This window comes from Micropterus salmoides, unplaced genomic scaffold, assembly GCF_014851395.1.
Source record: "Micropterus salmoides isolate LMB-PRFRI ecotype aquatic unplaced genomic scaffold, ASM1485139v1 Ms_hic_scaffold_4, whole genome shotgun sequence".
Taxonomy (NCBI): Eukaryota; Metazoa; Chordata; class Actinopteri; order Centrarchiformes; family Centrarchidae; genus Micropterus; species Micropterus salmoides.
The window spans coordinates 14,931,249-14,955,103 of NW_024043372.1; the positions used below are offsets into that span (position 1 = coordinate 14,931,249).

Genomic DNA, 23,855 nt, shown 5'->3' on the forward strand with positions numbered 1-23,855 from the left:
AAGCAAGACTGACTTCATCTGTAATAATACACCACTCACAGAGGAAATTACACTTTAAACTTGAATGCATAAACTTGAGCCCTTTGGAAACAAATGTGGATAGACCTTACTTTAACAGGATTAAGTATTTTACTCAATTAATACAAAAGCAAGCAAGCAATAAGCAATGGAAATACAGTGAGAGAGTGTAGATAAAAGGTTAAATCTCAAGAATAACAAAATAAATGCAAATTAGAGATCATTAACATTAACCACATCTATTTTAGTGTATCTACTTGGACTCTTGACTGAATGCTATTCGATTTTCATAGCTAACTACAACTAAAGAGATGTTTAAAATATTTAGACAACTTTTATTTGGCCATTTTAGCTCAGCTATTGCCAATGATTTGCCTGGGCATTTAAGCCTATTTTTATTTAAGCATTTACATGCTTTACACACAAGCAAAAAATAAACAACGGATTCATATTGGGAAGTAAAAATACTTGCAAAAATAAAAAGAAGACACTTAATTGTGGTTAGCCAACAATATCATGTTTTGACACTTAATGAATGCTTGCACTGTGTACTGAACCTGCAACAGTTAAAGTGTATCAGTAAAGAGCCTGATGGATATTCACAAAGCTCTCATAACAAAAACTCGTGGGCAAAACCTCAAAAGTGCAAAAGTGTTTTTCCAGATTTCCAGATTCCAGTTTTCTTTCATAGGAAAGTATGTCGCTAATGTTTTGTTTTGATTAATGAAAAAATCTTGTTCTGGAGTAATCTCTTAATCCGTCTCATCATTTCTGTTTATCCCTCACCTTTTCTGTCTCCTGTGTATGTGTCTGTAAGTGTGTGTGTGTTTACTCTCTCCCTCACTTTGATCACACTTCAGTTGCTTTGTTCATAATCATGTTACATACAATCTCTAATCCTTTAATATATTCAGAGGAATAAACATTTCAAGAGGACTTCAGAGGCAGTAACATGCTTATTTTACTTTCCTCTTCATCTCTGTGTGAACCCAGAGAAGCTATATGTTGTGACAACATCCAATATGAAACCTCAAAGCGAGGAGAAAATATGTGCAAAGTAAAAACAAGGCAGACTGTACACAGCTTTATGCCTGTTGTATAGTGAGGATCCCTTTTCCAGCATGATTAAAAATAATCATCTGTGCCTGCAATATAGTCCTTACAGTCAATTATCTAATAATAATTGATTTCATACTTTAAAAATATGTGTGAAAATACAATGTAAGACCTGAAATCTTGTGTCTCATAAAGAGAAAATATTGTAGACCTGATGCTGTTTTTTTTTCACTCCCCATCTCTCTGTCTTCCCCCATCCTCTAATAATATAGCCCTGCTTCTGGAATGCTTTCACCAGGTGGCCGTACAGCCTGACTCCGTGTGCTGTGTGGTGCACTCTGGCATAACATTTCCATTAGGCCAGACTGTGGACAGAAAGAACCAAACCTGAGTCTTCTCACCCTCCACAACTTTGTGATGGGTGTGTGTGTGTGTGTGTGATTGTGGTTGTGAAATAATGTGTGAAGGCCTCCCCAAATGACTCTCTTTTTAAGTCCCGGGTGCATCACTACTCTAGCAAAGGTTGGACGATCATTAGAGTCCACAATAAAAAAAATTAAAAACACAGAGAAGAAATATGGCCACACTTTAGAAAATGTGATGAGGTCGTTGCTGTCGATGTACTTCCTCCTCACATATAGAAAGTCACACACATGCACTCACAATCATAGTACAACGGTACATGCTGTTCATGCAAGATGACATCTGTGTTGTGTTCGGAGCACACAATAGGAAATGACATCCTTGTTTTCACATTAAGGGAAATGAACATGTTATTTGCAGAAAGGTCAAGCCTCCACGCCTGGGGACAAGTTATATAACTGCAGTAATTATTACGTAGCTGCTCGGGAATTAGAGGGAACTTCATGTCAAATGTCAACAGCCAGGACACAGGCTGCCTGAGTCGTCTTCCATGGGTTGGCAAATGTCAGTGTTGAGGAACTTGAGAAAAGTAATTCATTAAATAAGATTACTTCACTGAGTCTCTCTCATTATTCACTTTCTAAAAGTCACACCAGTCTTTACCTGTCATTTGTATCATTTCCAGAAATTCTGAAACACTGTATTGAGCAGTTGTTTCCTGTACTACACAGCCTGACATATGTCTGCATTTCCACCAGGGGTCGAGTCGTTCTTACCAACATCTGTAACGGTTCTTCTGCCATCAGTTTCATGTCGACTTGCAAGTGCATTGCTATGCTATTTTGTTAAGTTTGAGACAGGTGTTTCTGACCTGTACACTACTTAAATCTCTGGTAATACAGTATTTTAATCCTAACGTAACATAACTTCAAATATTCATGCTTACAAAAATGCTTGCATGCTTCTCCACCTGTGAAGCATGTGTGGATGTGCACACACCCTTCAAACTAACAAACTTTACTTGAAAGATTTTGACACAGGTTTGACTTCAGAGTGTTGTGACATAATACTGTTGAGATTTTATTTTTAATTTTAACATAATTTTTATCAGGCCAGTAACTGTGTGCAATTATGAAAAATCTAAACACACTGCATTAGACTACAGTGTCACTGGAAAGAGTCATGTACAGTCACGTTACTCCGAACATCGGTTATTATTTAATCAACTACAAGCTTGTGTTTTCACTCCTGGATCCTATATCCTTGATCAAAGAAAAAAACCTCCCACTCTGTATTCAAAGTGGTTACTATGTCCTGCACCTACTCAGTATTAGCATTGTGGTAACCAACACATATTTCCTTTAAAGAATTTGAGAACATGGAATTGGTGGATTTCCACACAAATCTCACATTAAATCTTGCAATGGGCCAAGAAAAACAAGAGCTGGAAAAGCCATGGTCGATGCACCTGTAAACCATGTTTGCTAGGGGGTTTGAATGCAATTGCATCCTAAGAAGATGCAGCCTAAGCTATTTTGGAGAACTGGAAGCAATGAATATAGAGCACAAAGGATCAGCCAACGGCAACTGATTTCATATAATAGCCACTTCAAAAGACACACCTCCTCATCATCTCAGTGAGAGCCTTTTCCAAAATCAATAGCTGGCTCAATGTTCACTTCTTCATAGTTTCACACACATGAACAGAAATGCCTCTCCTTCACTCTGTCTCTCTGCAGCATACACATACACAAATACCCCCTTCCCCCCCCACACACACACGCAGACACCAATACTTGTGTCTATGTGTTAAAGGTATGTGTCTGAAAAACAAACCTTTAAAATTGTAAAACTTTTCTGAAGCCCTATAAATATTTTAAGTTGTTCCCCAATTTCTAACAACCCTCTCAGGATAGGATGTGATCCATGAAAAGATAGGCCAAGCACTGAGGTACACAGGGAGAAACTCACTTGTTAGCCACATAGTTGTAGATAAATAGAGCAAATGTTCTGAGATAAATACAGAGATCGCACCCCAAAACTGAACTCTGCTGGAGAGGGTCATTACGGAGCACATTTGTTTTCTGTAGCAAACGTCTTTTGGGTTAGGAGAACTCGAGTTGACAGTTTATGGGGCGAGAAGTCAAATAAAACAAATTGCTTCAGCTTCAAATACAAGGGAGTTTGCACTCCATGCCCAGCAGAAAAACAAATGGGACGGCATGCAGAAGGTTTCTTTCTCTTTCGGTTCATAATGTACTTGTTCATGCTGGACATTACTGGGCACTGGCTTCTTAGAATTTATATTTGCAGTGGGAAGTAATTAATTTAAACGAGGTGCATGATGGAAAATACCACTATGTGACCCTTGACATCTGGGTTAGTTGACATGCCCAACATAAAAGGGCAGAGAAACATGCAGGGTGACATGTAATGCAAATCAGCTAATTATACCTTCTTGTCAGTTTATTGCCAATAACTAAGGATGCAACTGTTCACTCCTGTCAGCGGGAAGCCTTTGTTTTCATGAGAGGATTAAAGAGCTCTTAATTTCAATGGTAAGAAATTTAACAGTTTAATGCTTTGGCATGTGGTGTGAGTATTTAAGTGCTGTAGGTATCAAATTAATTCTGTCTAAAAAGAGAGAAAAGTCTACGTTATGCCCAAACAGTTTCTGTTTCAGCTGTCTTCTTTGACTCATCCTAAAAGAACTTTTTTTGCCCCCCCATTCCTATCCACTAGAAAAGTAATTCTGCTGCCTGGGCGTATTTTCTCTGTCAGACACTGCCCACTCTATGATTGACACTCTCATTACCCTATCCCCATTACGATATTGCCTAATCAATCTATTCATTGTGTTCTCTTCGAAAAAGGCAATCTTTTGCATGAAAATGACCAGGCCAGTGTAGGAAGGATTCCAGATGGGAGTGGATGAGTGTTAGGGTTCAATTTGCGGCTGAGCAAAGTAGTGGAGTTTACTGGCGAACTGATCAATATTAATGTCAAGATGAGCCCCTTGTAACTTTCCTCTCTGTCCAATCCAAACTGGCACTACAGTGCATGGCCAAGATCACAATTATGGCGGTACTACAAAATGGGTGGACTAAGTATAGGGCTACTACAGTATATGAAGGTAAGAGCGTCGCTAAAAAAAGAAAATCATTGAAGACCTTCATATCCTTTCTCTCTGTCCTCAAGTACCTGGCCAGTGAACAGTATTAATAGTGAACTACAGGATCAAAAGGGAGAAGTTCACCAAGAAAATGACAACCGCCCACGTGTGCCGCAATGCCCTGCACTCCACTGTGAAGTAAATCATACCTTTGAAGTCAGCTCACTCACTCCCCGCTGCGGCTGCTGTACGGCTATCAACACACTATTGGGAGAGTGAGTTCCCAGCATTATGATCACTATCATTAGGTGAGCATTGAAGTTATTATTACCATCATAAAAAGAATAATGTCCATCAGAAGTCAATCAGATTCACGGCATGTGTCCAGAAGTGGACCGGTAGGAGGAGAGTGGCTGTGTTAGTAAGGGTGTGAGGTTAAATTCAGCTGAGTTAGCTTGACTTATTGGACTTCATCAGCAAAGTAAAAATACCTCATTTCACTTGTGTGTACGATATGATGCAAACGGAACATTACTCTATAGATTGCAGACAAGGCAATTGTTTCACTTTATGTTTTTGAACTACTCTAGCTGTAAAATTATAACAACTGCTTGAAATGTTCACATATTACTCGGCAGCAACAACTGGACTACCAGTAGTACATGAAGATTTTTGTAAAAGAACAGGCTGATATAAAACAAGCAAAAAGAAGAAAATTGTAATATGAACAGATAAAGAATGGATGCACGACAAGCTACTTTAAGCATTAACATTATTTATGAGTGGGGAATAGAAGAGGAAAACTGTTTCAATTACACACTAGTATACTTGTCTATTTAATAATGAGCTTGCAAATATTAAAAAATCTAGTGCAATTTGCACACTAATACCCTGAAATGAGTAGAATGTAACAGAATTAAGATATGAAAATATCGCTAATCATGTCAAAACTAAAGGTCAAATTCTACACTTGGCACTGAATTAGTCATCCATTTAAAAATGGAGCTTACATAGCCAAACTGCGTGTGGAATATAATAATGTGCTTAGGATTTTACTTAACTATTAATTGCTTTGGTTACCCAACCACCAACGGTAGCTTTTTCTCTGCACCATCCCTCTAAATCATCAAAAAAAAAGAACAAACAAACAATAATCAATGTCATTCCTGTGATCTGTTAATGTTGACCGTATGTATGAACAATGAGGTGCAATAGTCTAATCTGTGATGTTTTGACATTTAGTTATGATTCTAACTACATACATATAATACATTACACACATGTGATACAAATCATGCAACTTAATAAATGTTAAGATGTCCGTTATTGTTTGATGCTCTGTTGACCCTGCTATTATTACAATGAGAAGTACTCTCAACTCTCGACTAGGTTACACCCCCCTCTTTCTGAAAAAGGTCAGATAAACTGAAAAAATCGTTTAGTAGCTTTTAGCTGCTGGTTGACGTTTAATGTATAGCTTCCCATGAGGAAGGAAGAAAAAAATATAAAAATGTTCCACAGTTTAAACAAGCATAATTTCCACGCAATTTACAGCACTTCTTTTCAGCTTATTTTACATCAATTTTGTTTGTGACTGCCTGAAATACAAAAATGAGCCTGTATCCACATACAATTGGCACCCAGCATTGTCAGGAAACTGTGAAAAATTGGTACCTGGGGCCCGCTTAGTAATAGTACATTTCTGAACAGTTTTTCAAGACTTCCAGCTGTGTTCACAACAAGAGTGAAATTTCCTATACTGTGCACAAGCTGTTGAGCACACTTCCAAACCTTTGCATTCAATGCCTGGATATACTCAGCAGCATGTTACTAATAATCGGAGGTTTAGCATTTCAGACTTTCAGAGCTGGTCTAGGAAGATGATTCGATATGGAAGCTTTGAACTCAGTGCCCTGTTGAGTATTTCATTAGGATTTATAGAAATACCTAAAACAATGAGAATTACCTTTAAGACATAATTTTTATCCTCATGAAAGAACACATTCAAAAGAAAATGGCTGACACATTAGCTGCATGCAGTAAGTAAATGCCAACTTGACTGGGGAGGTGAACAGAGAAGAGGAAGCGATGAAGAAATTGTGAGACAGACAGAGATCTTAGGGCTGCAAAGAGTGAGAAGCTAATGAGACTTGAATTAAGAAGAGTGTACTGGAAAAGTGTAGCCTACAACATACTCCCACGTCAAGGAGAGGACAATTATAGTGTGCATCAGTGTCAGCTTTCAAACTCCACTTCCTTTCATTTTTCTTAATTACCGGGCAAATATTCTCTCCTCTTCTGCTTCATTAGCTACTTTGTTGAGCGTTGAGTGATGTCAAAGAGATGATGGAGGGACAGAGCAGTGAAGCGAGAGGGGGAAAATTATACCACCAAGAGCCCTTGTCTTTAGTCTGAGATTAGGTCCCTTAAGAAGGCCTTCTGAGTGCTGCCAGCCTCTGTAACTCAACCAACAACTCTGACAACCAAATGACTATAGATTAGGGTTTTGATGGGTGACCCACTCTCGTCCGGCAAGTTAAAGGGATACACGAGCATTATGAATTTTAGTGGGTTATCTCTCCTCACCAGGCGCCTAACCCATTGTGGGAAAATGTCCTTATATTGGTTCTTAGCCATTGTATTGGATGAGGAATGTAAACAGGGCAAACAAAGCTAGATATAAGACAAATGTGCACACACACACACACAAAGAACAATGTCTTGTAAGTATTACTATTCAAAATGTCGAATGTATCCCATTAGGAAACAAAAGATGGTCAGCAATCAACCGGACTTGTATCAAAACAAATGCATCAGGAAGAAAAATAACTGTTTTAATTCATCAGTGCCACTTGTCTAAAAATACAGAACGTTATCTTTTCGGAAAACCCACAGGGATTGTGATTATTTTCTCCAATTTAGAAAAATCCTGTTAAGTCGGCCGCCCCTGGAATCTGTTCACTTACGTCTGCCTCTTTTTTTTCTCCCCTCTCTTCCTCACTGTCTTCAACACTTTCTTTGTCTGTTTCTTCTCTCTCTCTCCTCCCTCTGTCTCTTTCTCTCTCTCCAGTGCCTTCCCAAACGGTGCAGCGAAATTGTTATTCCCAAGTCATTATCTTATTTGTGCGTCTCCACTCAGCTGTAAATCCTCTAGGTATTCCTCTCTATTCTCTATTAACTCGACTGCAGTCAAGCTTCAGCTGCCAATCACAAAACATTGCTGAGGGAGAAAAGAGGAATAGGGACAAAGACAATGAGAGAGGGAGAGAGGACGGGAGGGAGAGCGAAACAGAGACATGGGGACACAGAAATGCGGTCAAGAAATACCTGAGTAACAGTGAGACAGAGAGGATAAGTCACTGCAGTTACAGGAAGAAGTAGAGAAGAATAAGAAAATAAGAGACACAGAGAAGACAGAGTGTTTAAGGCTTATAGGGGCTACAGGGCCAAGTGAGAGTCCAAATGAGGGGTCAGGGACTCAAGTCTGCTGGCTGCTATGGAAATGACTAGAAGAGATAACTCCATTCCTTTTCATTTCCCATATTTCTGTGGCGAAGATAAGAAATGCAAGGAGTATTCTATACTAATTGGAGCCTGGGTAAAAACTGGAATTAAAGTGTCTGAGAGAAGGATGGAGACTGACCATTGTTGCATGCACCAAAGAGAACACACACACACACACACACACACACACACACACACACACATTTAGATGAAAGGCAACTGAAATTACAAATTAACAATTAGCGGTTAATTTAATATTATTTTCTGTTAAGTTGTTGTGAACTGCCTCATGTAAAAGAGTTGTTCAATTATGGCTCAACAAAACAACAAAAAATATGTCAAAAAGTCATTCAGATATTTTCCACGTTTGAAGACACTGGAACTAGCTAAACCGGCAAGACGTTTCTGCAGGCTCCTCAGAAATGTTGCAGAAGCCAAACTCAGAAAATCTCTGCCCTCACTGCCAACAGGATTACTAAATTTAGGCAACCGATTAGTACCGTTGAGAGTAGAGGATTTTGACAACTAATGACCTACATACAAGCAGAGTACATGGTCATGGTTTGAAAAAAGTATTACCTTTAAATGTTTCAGTTACTGATGCTATAGAAATGTATCAAATGAAAGCCACTCTGGATAACGTGTCTGCCAAATGAGTAAATGTAAATTTAAATAGAAGAAACACATATCAACAACAGGAGACACCCAGACCTCACTCACTATGAAATCATATATTTCATATCATATATCCTTTTCAAAACAGAATCTGTGGCTCCAAAACCATGCAGTGGTTTCCACTGCATTTAAATGCTGCACAGAAAACAGCATGTGCCCCGTGTGCCAATTTAAATTAGTGGTTTGGGGGACAAGAAAACAAAAATACCATGTAGCCTGCCTAAAGGTATGGTTTGGCTTTTCTGAATATAAATGTAGGATGACTGTAATAACGGTATAAAGAGTATGATCTAGACCTGCTCTATGTGAAAAGCGCTATGAGGTAACAGTTGTGAATTGGCGCTATACAAATAAAATTCAATTAAACTGAATAAAGACTAATTCAAACTTTGCTTCAGTGATGGTCGTATAAACTGTATGTGTGGCCTGGTTACCCTCCCTGATTTTTACCTGCTTCTAGCACATCTTTGAACAACTTCTTTCTCAACAAATGATTATCCCTGATTGTTTGATCACCACCTCCATCACTTTTATACCTGCCACCTGTAATGCATTTAAGTGTTTTTTCCACCCTAAAAATCACATGGCTGTTCAGTTTATGGCTGGTAGCCTCAACAACCGCAGAAGGTTGCTTGAGAGAGGCTTCAGGGGGGCTCCAGAATATAGAAGGTGGCATGAGAAGGATAATAAGGATCAAGATGAAGATGAAGGTAAAGATGATAAGGGCCAAGAGCAAGCAGAAAGAGACAGGTTGAAAAGGAAGGACACTGGAAAAAATTTATAGAAAAGGAAAAAACTAAAAACAAAGAGAGAGCTATGCTGCCAGACTACACTTAGATGATGGTTAAATAAAAAAACTGGCAGCCACAGAGAGTGCAAGGGCTGGAAAATATGTCTAGCAATGCAACACCCGCTTAATGACAATTACAGAATGTGAAAAAGCTTCCTGGGTTTGTATTTGTGCATGTGAAGCAGCTGAGCAGTGGTTCCTCATGTGCACTTTATTTCTGCAGTGTAACAGACTGGCCCCTGATGATGGAAGCACTGCCCCAGGGATCAGTGGACATCTGGCTGTAGGAGCAATGAAAGCACCCTGGTCAAGACATGGGACTACATTGTTGTGCTTTATTTTTACTTTACTGTATTTTATATATGGCTAGCTCTGCTGTGAAAAAGCAGATAGAACCTGCTCTTACAACTTTCCTGACATGAGCAGCAAAAGTGAAGAAACTGTTGACTATGTTACAGTAGTGTACAGTGGAAACAAAGGTGGAAGTTAAAGGATAAAGAATAAATTCCTTTCCATTTCCTCAACTGATGCCAATCAACAAAATTCTCATTACATGTATGTAGTCAACTAAGAACAGTCCCAGACGTATATTTAGCAAATCATTGATAGGAGTTACCAACTCTCCTTTGCCTAAAAAAGGATAAACTGAAATTATTTTTGGTGCAAAAGAAGAAAGAGTTAAAGTAATCTAAGGCTCATCTAAACTCCCAGTCCCAATTGAAAACCTGAATCAGAAACCTTGGTGCAGTGATGGATTTAGAGCAGCAACATTGAGACAAGAACAAAAACTAACCATTACAACCTGCAGATATAGTAAGAATTCATGATGTTTAGACCACGGGAACTCAGATAAATTCATTCATTTCTGTGATTCAAACTGTGATTTTAACATAACTTTTGTCATGAAACTAAGCTATTGAACTCAGTCTCCCACAATCCTCCAGGAATTCACACCCAGGGGAAAACTACCTTTATCTTGGTAGTTCAGGTCACTGTAATGGGCTTTACACAGGTCTCTATAAAAGCCCTCAGACAGCTACAGCTGATTCAGAACACTGGTGCTCCAGTCAGACAAAGACAGCGAACTCAGCATCAGTCCAGTTATCAGGTCGCTTCCAGTCTGTTTTTTATGTTTTAAGGACCAAATCACACCTTCAGTCTTCTACATCATAAGCCTACTTTACCTCTCAGGTCAAGCTTGTTTCCAGATTTAATTCCTTGTTGTTTGTTCATCATTGCTTTTATACATTTGTAGAGGCTAATCTACATTTTTGTTGGTAGCTCTATTTAGAGAATCTTCTCCATGCTTTCACTGGATATGCCAGTTTGGCTGCATTTGATTAGTCCTTAACAAGTGTTTTTAAATGTTTGTTTTATTAAAGTCTTATTGGTTCTCTGCTTCTCATGGGGGATCAGTACTGTACACCAGTACTGTTTCAAGCATAGGCTTGTTGGATTTATTACTATTTTCTTGGAATAAACAATGGATAATTCCTTGGGAGATGTGGTCAATGTTTGCTTTCTGTGTTTAATAATGAGTGGGATCGGCTAGGATTGAAACAGATAAGAATGCAAAAATAATACTTGTATTGAATACTGTAGCCTTGACCCTAACAGTGGGTACAAAACCATGAGAATAGTTACACACATGGCCCACACCGGCAGACATACTGTACATGGAGCCCATATGGGTTGCCCAACTGAGCCCAAATGCCATCCACCCCTAAATGTGGCCAGCATGTTGGCTAAGATCTAAGTGACTCTTTTTTTCAGTTTTAACCTTTAAAAATAAAGGTACTGAAATGAATACACACTGATGCAGGTATGCTGACCACACTGAGAGCACAAGTTTGTGCATTCTTAACACACACACAGATGCATATATTCATTGTCACTGCCACCTGATGTGACACAGTGAGTCCAGTCTGAACTGCTCTCCGTGAGTGAGGAGCTGGTACTCGTTGTTTGTTCTCTTCTTCTATCTCAGATTGGTAAACACAACTGGTGTCTGTGCTCTGCATTGGAATCAGCCGGAGCGCCTGCTCAGCCCTGTCTGCTTGGATTAATCCTTAACAGGTCAAGGTCAGACACATTACAACAATGCCAGCCCGGTAATAAGCATGTCTAAAGATTTCGCAAGCTCTAATTTAATTCCTAGAGCGTTATGTGAAGCAGTTGAGGGACAGAAAAAGAGAGAGAGGGAAGGTGAGAGGAAGAGTGTGAGTGCGGGAGGGAAAGACAAGAGGTGAAAGAACTCAGTAGCTGAATTAATGGCAAGCTGCTGCAGGACCTTGTCACTGCACCGCTAACAGTTTTCTTCTATTACCCCCTCTGCACATCTGAATGTGGCAATCAGCTTCATTGGAGAATTAACAAGACCATTAGAGTGGAGGACACAAGCAATCAGTGTCCTCTGAGTTTGCCGTGCCGCCTTGCCAAAATAAGGCATTAGGACTCATGTTATCCTACTTCAGAGAAAACACATTTCACAGACAGAAAAGATACAAACAGTAGGAGCAAAGCTTCAAGAAAAATTATTTTTAAACAGAGCATGATGTTGATTTAACACAAGGAGACAAGACCATGCATTTGCTGTTAGTCTTATGGGACATCTGCTCTGCCTTGTTTCTGATTGTTCCTATGAATGGTAATGGCCTTATATATCTTGGTAGGCTAGTGTTGTTAGCTGAGATCACTGCTGGAAATTGAAAATCTCTTGTCAGGTCCAAGAGTTTTTTGGGAGCGGGGGAGGGTATAACTGCATTGATAAGCAAAGGCAGATTGGTTTTGCATCAAAGAGAAATAACTCTATTATTCCTAATCAAATAAGAAAGTACCTATTTACAAAGTAGCAACACATGTAACCTTCACCCCTCATTGTACATTGTACAGTTATTTTAATGAAATACATAGAAGAGGAGAAAAAAAGCCATGTAGAGTCTGAATGCTTTGCTAAAGAAGAGAGACCTGCAGTCTTGAGAAAAATAAAATGATTGATCTGTTCCAAACTGAGTTGAGCTGGAGAAAATAAGGCCCTGAAGGTGTTCAGTCAAAATGTTAGTAGAGTGTGGGTTGACTTTCCCATCTAAGGCTATGAGTAACTGGCTGCAACTGACATCGCATTGAACACAAATACACAGACCTTGCTCTACCTACTGATGACTGACAGACAGACAGGTAGAGGAAATATGGCTAAATCACTCACGCACATCTCATACACTGATACATTGATGTCACATAAAAATTGTGAAGCATACATAATTCCTGTGATCAATTAATATTGATTATAAGGAAAGATAATTGATGATTGTTCAGGTGAAATCCATTACAAACGCCTGCTTCCAGGGCTGATTTTCACCTACAGCCTAGTCTTTACTGAGAAGAGCTTAAATAATGTATTGTCATCTCCTTTTATTTTAACGTAATAATAATAATTATTACATGTAGCCCAACTCATATAAAGTTTGTGTGCTTGTGTGATTTTTTAAATTTATCTTTAGTTTACCTTTATTTTACCAGTCAGGACACTTAAGAACAACTTCATATTTACAATGACAGCCTGGTAATGATAAATCAACAATAGTTTAAAAAAAAATTTAAGTATAACTGTGACAAAGATGGAACAGCAATTGAGTAAATGTAAGACAAAAGCCACAGTAGAGAGAAATGTGGTATACTGTAAAGTTACATCCTAATGTAAATGACCTTAAGGTCATTAGGCCTAAATTACAAAATACAGTAGATCATTTATCAGCCTGTGCCAAAGGGAATCAAATGAGCATTTTCTGGTCCGCTGTTCCTATGGTTTAGGTGTTATCAACCTTCGCCAAATAAAACTTCTTGGATAATGTCAGGTGAAAATTGCCTTTATGTTTAAAAGAAATAGAACATAGTTTGTTTGTCAGAGACAGGATGCAACCCTAGTCTCTGTTGTCAAAGTCTGGCACTTTGTATGTCCATTCATTGACCCTTACCTCGTTCCCAAGACTAGCAGGATAACAATGTCATGCTTGTACCACCATTGCTACTAAACATTTATTTTGGACAAACAATCAATGCAACAATACATTTTTCATCTACAAAGGGTTACCTATTAAAAAAGCATGAACACAGGTCATTTTAACCCTTTGAATCATCAATGCTATTGTTTTCCTGCTGAGGACAGTCCCAAATTACAATGCCTCAAACTGTACTTCAGCCGGGCAGATAATTCTGCATGCAAGGTGTGTTTAATTTGTGGGAAATTAAACACACCTTACTAACTAATTGAAAAGAGAAAAAAACACAAAGAAAGAAAGGAAAACACACACACACACACACACACCAACAAACAATCAATAGATCCATACCAGTAATGATGTGTCTGAAAACAATATGTAGTGCTCCCGCAGGGGCCAGCCAACCATTTCATTTTAAGGCCACACATGCACCACAGTACCACACATTTATCATAGAGCAATGTGAGGTTATGGACCCTGGGAGAAAAGAGCATTGTAGATTGCACACATGCGCGCACACACAGGCACTCTTGATACATGCTACACAAGTATGATAAACATGCACACACATACTGCATAATGCAGGCCTGCGCACACACAAACAAACACACACACACAAACACACACACACACACACACACACACACACAAGCATTTACACATTCCTCTTCATGCTCATACACAGAGCACAAGCACAGCTGTGAGGCAGAGTTAACATAGGAAAAACAAATAGCCGCAGCTGCTAGCCATATAATGACACCCTGTTGGGTTACTATGACAGTAATAGCCCTCCAAGCAGCAGTGGGATATTATGGCTAGTCACACAATACTATCATCAGAGGAATTTTCTACAACCAGACATTGACACTAGGTGAACATTTGGAGAATCGTTTGCATTATTTAAGAGGCATAGCTCAACTAAGGTTAACACATTAATTTATCTTTTTATATCCTAAATTTACATTGGAAGTTTGCGAGCTCAGGGAGTTGCTTTGAGTTTCATCATATAGGATCGGTGCTCATATTTATCAAGCATTCCATTACCACTCCTAGGAATTACACTGAAATTTAAACTAGCCCTCAAAATACAACCAACCAGTTCGACTTGAGTTATTCACAAAGCCTATGTAGGGAGGAGTTCATGTGGGTGGATTGTTCAAACACAGGACTTTCACACAGGAGACCGGGGTTTCTTTCCTGCGTGAAACCAACAGGCAGTGTTGATTGTTTCAAGGAAGTAGCTATGTTAATGCAAACCAGGATCTTTTCTTAAACCTAACAAAGTAGTTTGCAGACTGCGACTATGATGTGTGTACACGGCATCAGAGACATGAAATTATATTTATAATGGCATCCTAAAGTGTTCATCCTGTTCCCAAATCTTCTGTTGTTCCAGTGTTTCATGTTCCAGTGTTTTATGTGCTTGTGTTTGGAGTTATTCTTTTTTTATTGTTAAGAACTGGGCTGATTAAAGAGGAATGAAATTAAATAAGTAACAAAATGATTATTTTCTCTACAAAGCTGTGTTTTATGTGACTGGTTGCCAGTATCATTGAAGGCAAATGCTTTTTTTCTAAACTTAGTGTTGACAAACGCAAAGCATCGCTGCAGTTAAAATGCCTAACACAAGATATTTCAACAACTTACAGCTACAAGCCACTATTCCCTTTTCTCCAGAAAGGGGAGATGGCAAAGCTATATTTTTAACTTCTAAAATGGATGTGTTTTTTTTCCATGCACAGAAACTGATCCCTTTACATAAATCCATTTTGAGAGCACATTCAGGACTTACACCTTGTGAAAAGTGCCGGCAGCTTGAGTAATAGCTCGGCACATCTTTCTTATGACACAGAACAGGCGTTATAAAAGCTACTTGATAGGTATGGTAATTGCTGCCAGCCCAAATACTTGAAGACGCCAGCCTTGATTCTTTAGGAGGTGTAGAGATAAATAAGCCTCTTTTAATGAGAATCTAACTCACGCTGAGCTTATACACTCATGCTCAAGCAACACAACTCATCCCCCTGTAGGGATTACTCCTTGTGTAGTTCTTCAGTTAAACACCACCATTCATCTCCAGAAGTGTGTGGTGTGAGTGACGGAGGTTACATTGTGGCATACACCACACTGGCCCTCATGTGGTGCCAGAGTTAAGCCTGATCTGACTGATCTACACATGTGACCCAAATGACCCCATGTAAGTGTGTCTTCATTTAATAGGATATAACTTCAGAATTCTACCCGTATGCTATGTTGTGTTTAAATTTTTCTCAAATAACAGGTCTTAAATGAGGGTAATTAATAATTTATTATTAATTTATCATGTATCTCAAAATCTTTTAGATATTAAAATCATATATTCATTCTCATTTATCCAATTTGTCATAAGCAATTATTTGTTTTATCTTTAATTTACTCATCTCCATGGCTTTAATTCTCAACTCTTGGAAGAGATGGAAAGTTATGCTTGAACACAATAAGACTCAATGAGCAGAGCCTTAAGACAGTTGGCTGCCTGATGAAGACTGACAACTACAAATCAAAGACTATACATTAGATTGCACAAACCACAGAAATATGGGTGCTATAATACATAAACACACGCACACCTTATTGAGTCAATATGCTCCTCTTCCAGATTCTCTATTGCTTTAGACACTTCCGCACTGCTGCCATTTATTCAAGGTAGAAAATCAAAGATATACGCAAGACTGAACACATGACAAAAGAGCAGTTGAAGAAAATGAGGAGATTTGGACTGGAGAATTTGGAAATAAAGGGAGAGCAGAAGAACACAGCAAGTGTCAATTACTAAAAGACAAAGGAAGGGAGAGGCAGAGAGGAAAAAAAGACACAAGTGCAAGAGGGAGAAAGGAAGATCCAGAGGCATTGGCTGAGTGACCTTTGTGTGTCATCCTTCACCCCAATGGCACAAGACTCAATCAAATTCTCCTCCTTCTTGACCATGTATTAGCTTAGCAAGCAGGGACCTTGTTTCACTCCCTCAATTAAATGCCCACCCGCACATAATTAACGACTGTTTTGTCCACAGATCAATAAAGAGCCTGTTCATTAAAAGTCCCTTTGCTTCCTCAAATATCCCCTTGCTTAGTTCACTATTGCATCTGAGGAGGTGGTAGCGCCTGGCAGAATTTCCATTCCGGTTTCATGTCTGTGGGTTTTCTTTTTTCTTTTTCTTTTTTCAGCTGGTGCGAGATAGTGAAGGAAGTCAAAAGACTGAAAGCATGCAGAATGCGAGGAAAGCTTTTGAAACAGAGAGAAAGGACTTATGGGAACTTATTAGTTAGAATCACAAGAGCGGCCCAAGCTTGGCTGTTTATCTCACAGACACATGTAATTACGATAAAGTAATACAGAGGAAACAACATGTTCTGTAAAACAAGCTAAGAAGAATGAATTTATATTAGCTCTGTCTAAAGTGTCAACAGTCTGCATCTATCCAGCATTTGCCCCAGAAAAAAAAATCCAATTATTTTTCTATTTATATAACAATAATAAACTTTATTTATTTAGCACTTATCAAAACAAAATGCTTCAAAAAGACACAGAGAGAAAGATGAAATAAAATACCACAGTGAATAACAAAATAAATGAGGGGCAAAATAAAATAAAAATAAAATAAGAATTAACATAAAATAAGCAGAATATAAGTAAAAATAAAATGAGAGAACAAACAATAAAATAAACCGGCAGCTCAGATAAAATCAAGATATGCTTTCCCATAAATGTGTGTTTTTAGAAGAGACTTAAAAGGAGACTGACTCATGCAGCTTAATTTCCTCGCGCAGATCATTCCAGAGCCAGGCGGCACTCACCGCAAAAGCTCTGTCCGCTTTAGTTTTCAGCCTGGACTCATGAAGAGACCTCTGCCCGAAGATCTGCAAAGGCTTATAATGAATCAATGGATCCAAAATATAATCTGGAGCCAGGTCACTAGGAGCCTTAAAAGTAATAAATAAGATCTTAAAATCGATCCTTAAACATGCAGGGAGTCATGCAGGCAGTGTGATTTGATCGTACCTCTTGGTTCTGGTTAAAAGCTTAGCAGCTGAGTTCTGCACAGTCTGTAGTTGTTTAAAGGTTTTTTGATTAAGACAAGAGAAGAGGCCATTACACTAATCAAGGCGAGATGAAGTAAACGTATGTGCAACGGATTTTGCATCCCATAAATTAGCTTAGTGATATGTAATATATAATTGAGACACAACATTTCATATTGGACAAATATGAGGAAAACTAGTTCAATGCAGTTCCAGATATCCCCACCCAGTGCCTCAGTCCAACCAACACCATGCTATTTATGGCTGAAGAAGAAATGCAGCAGTAATTTGAAGGGCAACTTCTTCACATCTGTATGCACTAACCATACATACACCACCCTGTAATCAGTCACAATCAATGTCTACATCAGCTCCGCAGCCTACACCCATCATCAGTGTTTACAGATGCAAAAACAAAAGACCTGTCTGTTACTTCTTAAAAGATAAAAGATCAATCAATGTAACAGGAGCTGGATTTAACATGGAGCATGTCTGACTGCCAGCCACCTGCCATAGCTAACACACTGAATGATTAGACCAGTAGTTGCTTCAATCTCACACACACAGATACACACACACAGACAAAACACACAGAGAGTTTGCCCAAAGTAATGATCAGTGTGCACTTTACTGTTGCCTCTCACCTTTCCCATCTGCTGTGGAATCCAGGGGTCTCTGGAGATGGATAATAGGGTTTGAACAAACAGCAGTCTCATACTGGGGTGTGTTTTTATTGTGTTTATAGGATTACCCATCTGAAGCAGTATCTTGGAATTACAGTATAAATTCATCTAGTTTCTCTGCACCATTGCAGCAAGTGGATATTTCTCTGTAACTTTATTGTTGTTTAATTTCAACCTCACTATGACATTGTTCCCAGGGGATTTGCTAGATACTGACAGCAAAAGGATGACCAGGTAGCCTTCATGAAGGACATATGGCACAAGGCATTTATCTTTACATGCTATCGGGCTGCTTAGGCCAACCTGCTGTTTCCTTTTGAGACCGTTATGTTTTACATTTGCTTGTGCTGTACATAATAAAAAGTAATACTTTACTTCAAGAAACTTGAATATATTAATACTCTCTGGCATATTGTATGTGATGACAATGTGAAGGTCACCTTAGATCAAATATTGTGCTTTAAGCCTGTAAACCCATAAGTATAGATACCTTACAATAATAGCAATGTATATTGTATGTGGTTCTGAATTGAATATACATTGTATGAAACATGGTGTGTCTCCACTGATTCACCAGTTGCAACTATGTTACAAAACTAGAAAGCACACAGAGAGCACACACTGTACCTCTGCCAAGTCTCCATAATCCTGTTTATGTATTATTATTTTAATAAAAGGAATATCTTAAACATGCATTTAAATAATGATGTGAACAGGATACATGCACCAAGTAAGTGCAGTAGTTGATGGAAAAATAGCAAACATTTTCAAAAATGCTATGCTTATGCTAGTTTTGAGAAATCCTTCAAAAATCTGAATTGGGATCGGCACCAAAAACGAATCATTCCTTAATCCATGGCTGGACTTCCCACCAAATGTGGCTGAAATCTGTTGTCTACTTCCTGAGCTACCATGCAAACTAACAACAGGCAGACAAACAAAGCTGATAACATAACATCGTTGGCAGAGGTAATGAAAAAGACGCTGAACTGAACTGGCAACCATTTTTCATAAAACACTGTTCCGTAAATATTTCCTTTATCTGTTTGTATGTGAGGATCCAATTTTTCAGAGCCAATTTAATATCATTCCACCCTTGATCAGTCTTGTTGCAGATGGATTCCCTTGTGTAACATCTGGCGGTCTCTAGGCAGTATGCATCCCTCTATTCACTCCCTTGCTTATAAGCTGGTGTAAAATTGCCCCTTTGAATCTCCTCCACAGTGGATCCCTCATTCAGCGAGGCAGCCGTTCCCTGCGCACAGTCAAAATCTTTCTTTATTTTGTGTAATATGCTAAACACAGCCACATAAGTTCTCTCTGTCTGTTTCTTTAGACTGATGAATGTGGCAGAACGGCTTTGAATTCCCCAGCTCCCAACGGTATGATGTGTGCCAGTCTCCTGGATTATGAGACATATGGAGGCATGTGAGTACACAAGCATGAACAAATGAAAAGTCTGACACAATCTCATACACACACAGTTACATCGATGGGAGAAACCAATATAGGTGGACACACTCACACCCAGCAAATATTCACATTTGTGTTTAAAGCTTGCACATTACAAATTTTACTAAACTGTGAGAATTTGAGATTTGGAAAAGCCTCTAAAAACCCTCCAACTCAGACTCGCAGACTTAACAGTCATATTTTCATTTGAAGAAGTTAATCCAAATCTTTCGTTGTTAAACCTCTGGGGCTGGAGCAACATACTCTAAAGAGCCTTTGCCATCGCCCATCACTCTAGTGCCCCAAAGCAAAACTGTTCCTTAGGGTTAAATTTGAATATGAACTTATTGTTCTGCAGTAACGGTACAATTGATTAGAAGTAGAAATATAGAATGCAAAACAATGCATAATTGTATAGTAGGTCAAGGGCGGAATCATTGTCCACAAGAACACTGCAACTAGAGTACAACAACCATCTCTGTGATACCAGTTGGAACAAAATAAAAATGCTTTGTTTGTTGATGCATTATTGATAATGCTGCAGTTGTTGAAACGGACTAAAATAAATATAAAGTAAGAGTGTGATAAAAGAGAGGGACTACAGAACCACTCCATCCCTGGCAACATGGTATGATCTACTGCTGAATGTCATCCGGCCTGTGAACTGAACTGCAAAGGTCACTGTTGTTAGTGTTATTGTTTAAGTTGTAATCATCAAAGTTTTTGTGTGTGTGTGTGTGTGCGTGCGTGTGTGCGTGTGTATTTGCGGGTTGCTGTTGAATGTACCAGTTTCTCTCTGTGTGCAGAAAGTCTGGTTTTGATCAGTGCTGAAGGATTTAAAGCTAGTACTGTAATACCTCATTCTGGCTTGGTACCAGTGACACACTTTTCACTAGTCTTCCTCTTTGAACTACAGATCCTCTGCAGGGTGAAAAAAAACAAACAAATCACATGTAACATCCTCTTTTTGTATTTCTGTGTGACAACCACACTTGTGAGTCTTCATGATGACAAATGCTGCTGCTGAACCTTGTATAAACGAAAGACATGTATTTACCTCCTGTAACATCACCGGTAGGTATGCTATTAGGTTAAGACAATTGTGAATTTCCATGCATAATATGTTAAAAGATAAAGTGGTCCATTTTAGTCAAATACTTCAACATTTTGGAAATACTCTTATTGGAGCTACAGGAAGGAGATGTTAGCTTAGCTTAGCATAAAAACTGGAAGCAGTTTAATCCATACAAAATGCCCATTGCAAGACTCCAGGAAGACACTGTACCCAGATGAGAAATAGTCCAGCATGGAACTCCCTGTAAACCCACAACTCATTTCACAGAAGAAGTTTTATTTTTTTCTATTCTATAAACTGCTGAAACTGTACTGTTTGCAGTTCAGATACAGTTACTAAAAGAAGATGAGCAGCGACTACTACTCTGTCATTGTATGCCAGCCAGTTAGAGACACCTAGTTCTAATAGGGATGATTTAATCACCTCAAGTGCTGATGTGCCCCAGCAGCAGCCTTGTGCCCTGTAGAAGTGTCCTTGAGCCTGACACTGAACCCCTTCTGTACCTGCTCACTCATCACTCTACATGGCAGCATCAGACAAAAATGTTAATGTGCATGTCAAGTGTAAAGTATCAAATGCTCCAGGTTGTGGTAAATGAGGACTGTGGTGTTAAAGGTTCACAGAGATAACCTTAACCTTAAAGGTTCTGTATATGATATTTTGAAAATTAATATAATTTAACTACTGCTATAGGGATCCCCAGTGCAATACAAACTGACACCAATGGGTCTTGACCATGCGTCCATATGTGACGAGTGAGAGTGACAACGGATTGGTTGAGTCCCTCCCTGTGAAACTGTTGGCTTTGAGGAGAGAGATTATAGGGCGTTGCTTTTCTCATGTAGGGTTTATTTAACAAACAAACAATATTTCTGCCAATATATCTGTAGGGACCCTTTCCATAATGTTGTCAGACACACAGGATTATGTTGCAGCCATTGCGTTTCTTGGCTGCCTTTTCACATCTAACTTGGTGAATTAAGGGTTTATATCGACCAAACCAGAATTTGTGTAGGAAGAGTGGAAAGTCTAATAAGTATGGTTTTGGTGAGTTTTATTTTGTTTCTGTCAAGTTTGAATGAAGTGTGGTATGCATTGATCTGCAAGGTAAAATGCTTTTGTCAATAGACTGTAGTTGGCCGTAGCACCTATTTGTTTTGGTTGAGATGCTAATGAGCCGTGTGGCAGTGAATGTCGCATCAATCAAACACTAAACGTACATTACAAAAACAGTAAACATATACTAAAGTTAAACAGAAAAAAAAATTCACTGAAAGAACAATCATTGGGTCTCTTGCAACAACAGTTTTGTCACCTATTCTGTATACACCAGTGATTACAAAAAAAAAAAAGTACTTTCATCAGGGTGTGTAGCATCCTTCAACACCTTAATTAAATGCAGAGGAGAGTATTCACCATAAGGCCGGGACTAATTCCTGCAGGATATCTACAGGCTATTTTGGATTCCTACAGGGCATCTATGGGCTATGGAACCCCCCCCCCCCCCCCACACACACACACACAGTGACAGCAGTAGAAAAACATCGCCCCCAGATGCATCAGATTATACCATGCAGTACATTCAATTACATCTGATGGCAGATGCTGTAAACAAAATCAAACACACATAATCTCAAATATTGGATCCTTCAGTTAGATATTAACCCTGATATCCAAAGACCTGACACAGGACTAGACATATTAGGACAAGGAACAGTCTGTGAGGGCTCTAAACTGACTGACTCAGCAGTTTTTGGATGAGGACTTATCCAGAGCATTATGAAAACACACACTGTAGTAAAACACAAATGAGAACAGAATATTGAGTGAATCACACATGGATTGGAAACACTGTCTCTTCGCTTATCTCTCTTTCTATTTAATCGAATCGGCTTTAACTAACTGACTTATTTTATTATAGTAATCAAGGGTTGATTACCCCAAATGTAATGCAGCTGTTGTGTTGTGCATACAAATATGTCTTGAATATAAAAGATTGATTAGTAATAAAGATTCATATTAATGTATATTTTCAGCAAGAGATTTCATTGTGATTATATGCTGCTCAGACTTGCCTACAGTGTTAATACTACCTCTTCGGTGCGTCACAGAGTAATTATTTTCTTTATTAGGCCTACACTTCTCAATCCAGACCTTTCATTTTATGGCCTGTCAACCAATTACTGTATGTAATACTAGAAGGTTTTTATGGCTGTTATCAACTTTAATCAAACAGCTTGACAAAAACAAATTGTAGAGCTTTTATTTTTCTCTTTTTATTCTCCAAAGATGTGTAAGATTGTCATATCTAGGCCAACATGCATGCATGAAAGTAGATAATAGCTAAGCAAATCAAACAGCCTGCCAGTTTAAAAATGTCTTAACACTTTTTAAAGTGATTAAAATTGAGAAGGTAACCTTGTTACCTCATAGACCATGGCATATGCAAATAAAAGACTCACCATTCCTTAGCCAGATGATGTAGCCGCCACTCTGTGAGAATGACGGCCCCCAGGTCTTTAGGTTGTCTTTACTATGCCATTCAACATTTGTCTTTCTCGAGCTCGGTAGCTCCTCTCCGTCTTCTGAAAAATAAAACAGACCCTGGAGTGAACTTCATTGTTTTTCCCAGTCAAAATTAATAATTCCCCAGTTAGATTTCTAATGGAAGGGTTAGGGGGCAGGTGGGGAGGTGGAAACAAGGAGGAGGGGAAGAGGGGGAGACAATTTGCTAATGGAACATAGAGAAAAATGGTGTAGACCTATTTCAGTAAAGGATGAAAGTAGAGGCAAAAAAAATAACCTCGGTCTGTCTGGAAAGAGCGAGAGTGAGCTATAGGGCAGAAGCTAAAGTGGTTTTAAAAAACACCATCATTAACTGTCATCTTCATCTCAGGTGCAAGGATAGAGAGCGGAGGTTGGAAGAGGGAAGGAGAGGAGGGAGCAAGAAGAGGAGGTACTGCCCAGGAGATCATTCAATACCCTACAATCTTCATTTAATTACCTGCTTTACATATTCAAACCACCCCCTCCCCCACTGCCATCCTCCTCTCTTACCTTGATGCAGG

The 23,855-nt window shown here is 38.8% G+C and overlaps 1 protein-coding gene across 1 annotated transcript in view; it reads right to left on the reverse strand.

Annotated features, from left to right (window-relative positions):
- Positions 1-23,855, reverse strand: part of LOC119885429 (cadherin-22-like) — a 163,512-nt gene that overhangs the window by 96,161 nt on the left and 43,496 nt on the right. Inside the window, exon 2 of the mRNA XM_038695468.1 lies at positions 23,250-23,372. The gene's annotated coding sequence lies outside the window, so the exon portion shown is untranslated. The remainder of the gene's footprint in view (positions 1-23,249; positions 23,373-23,855) is intronic.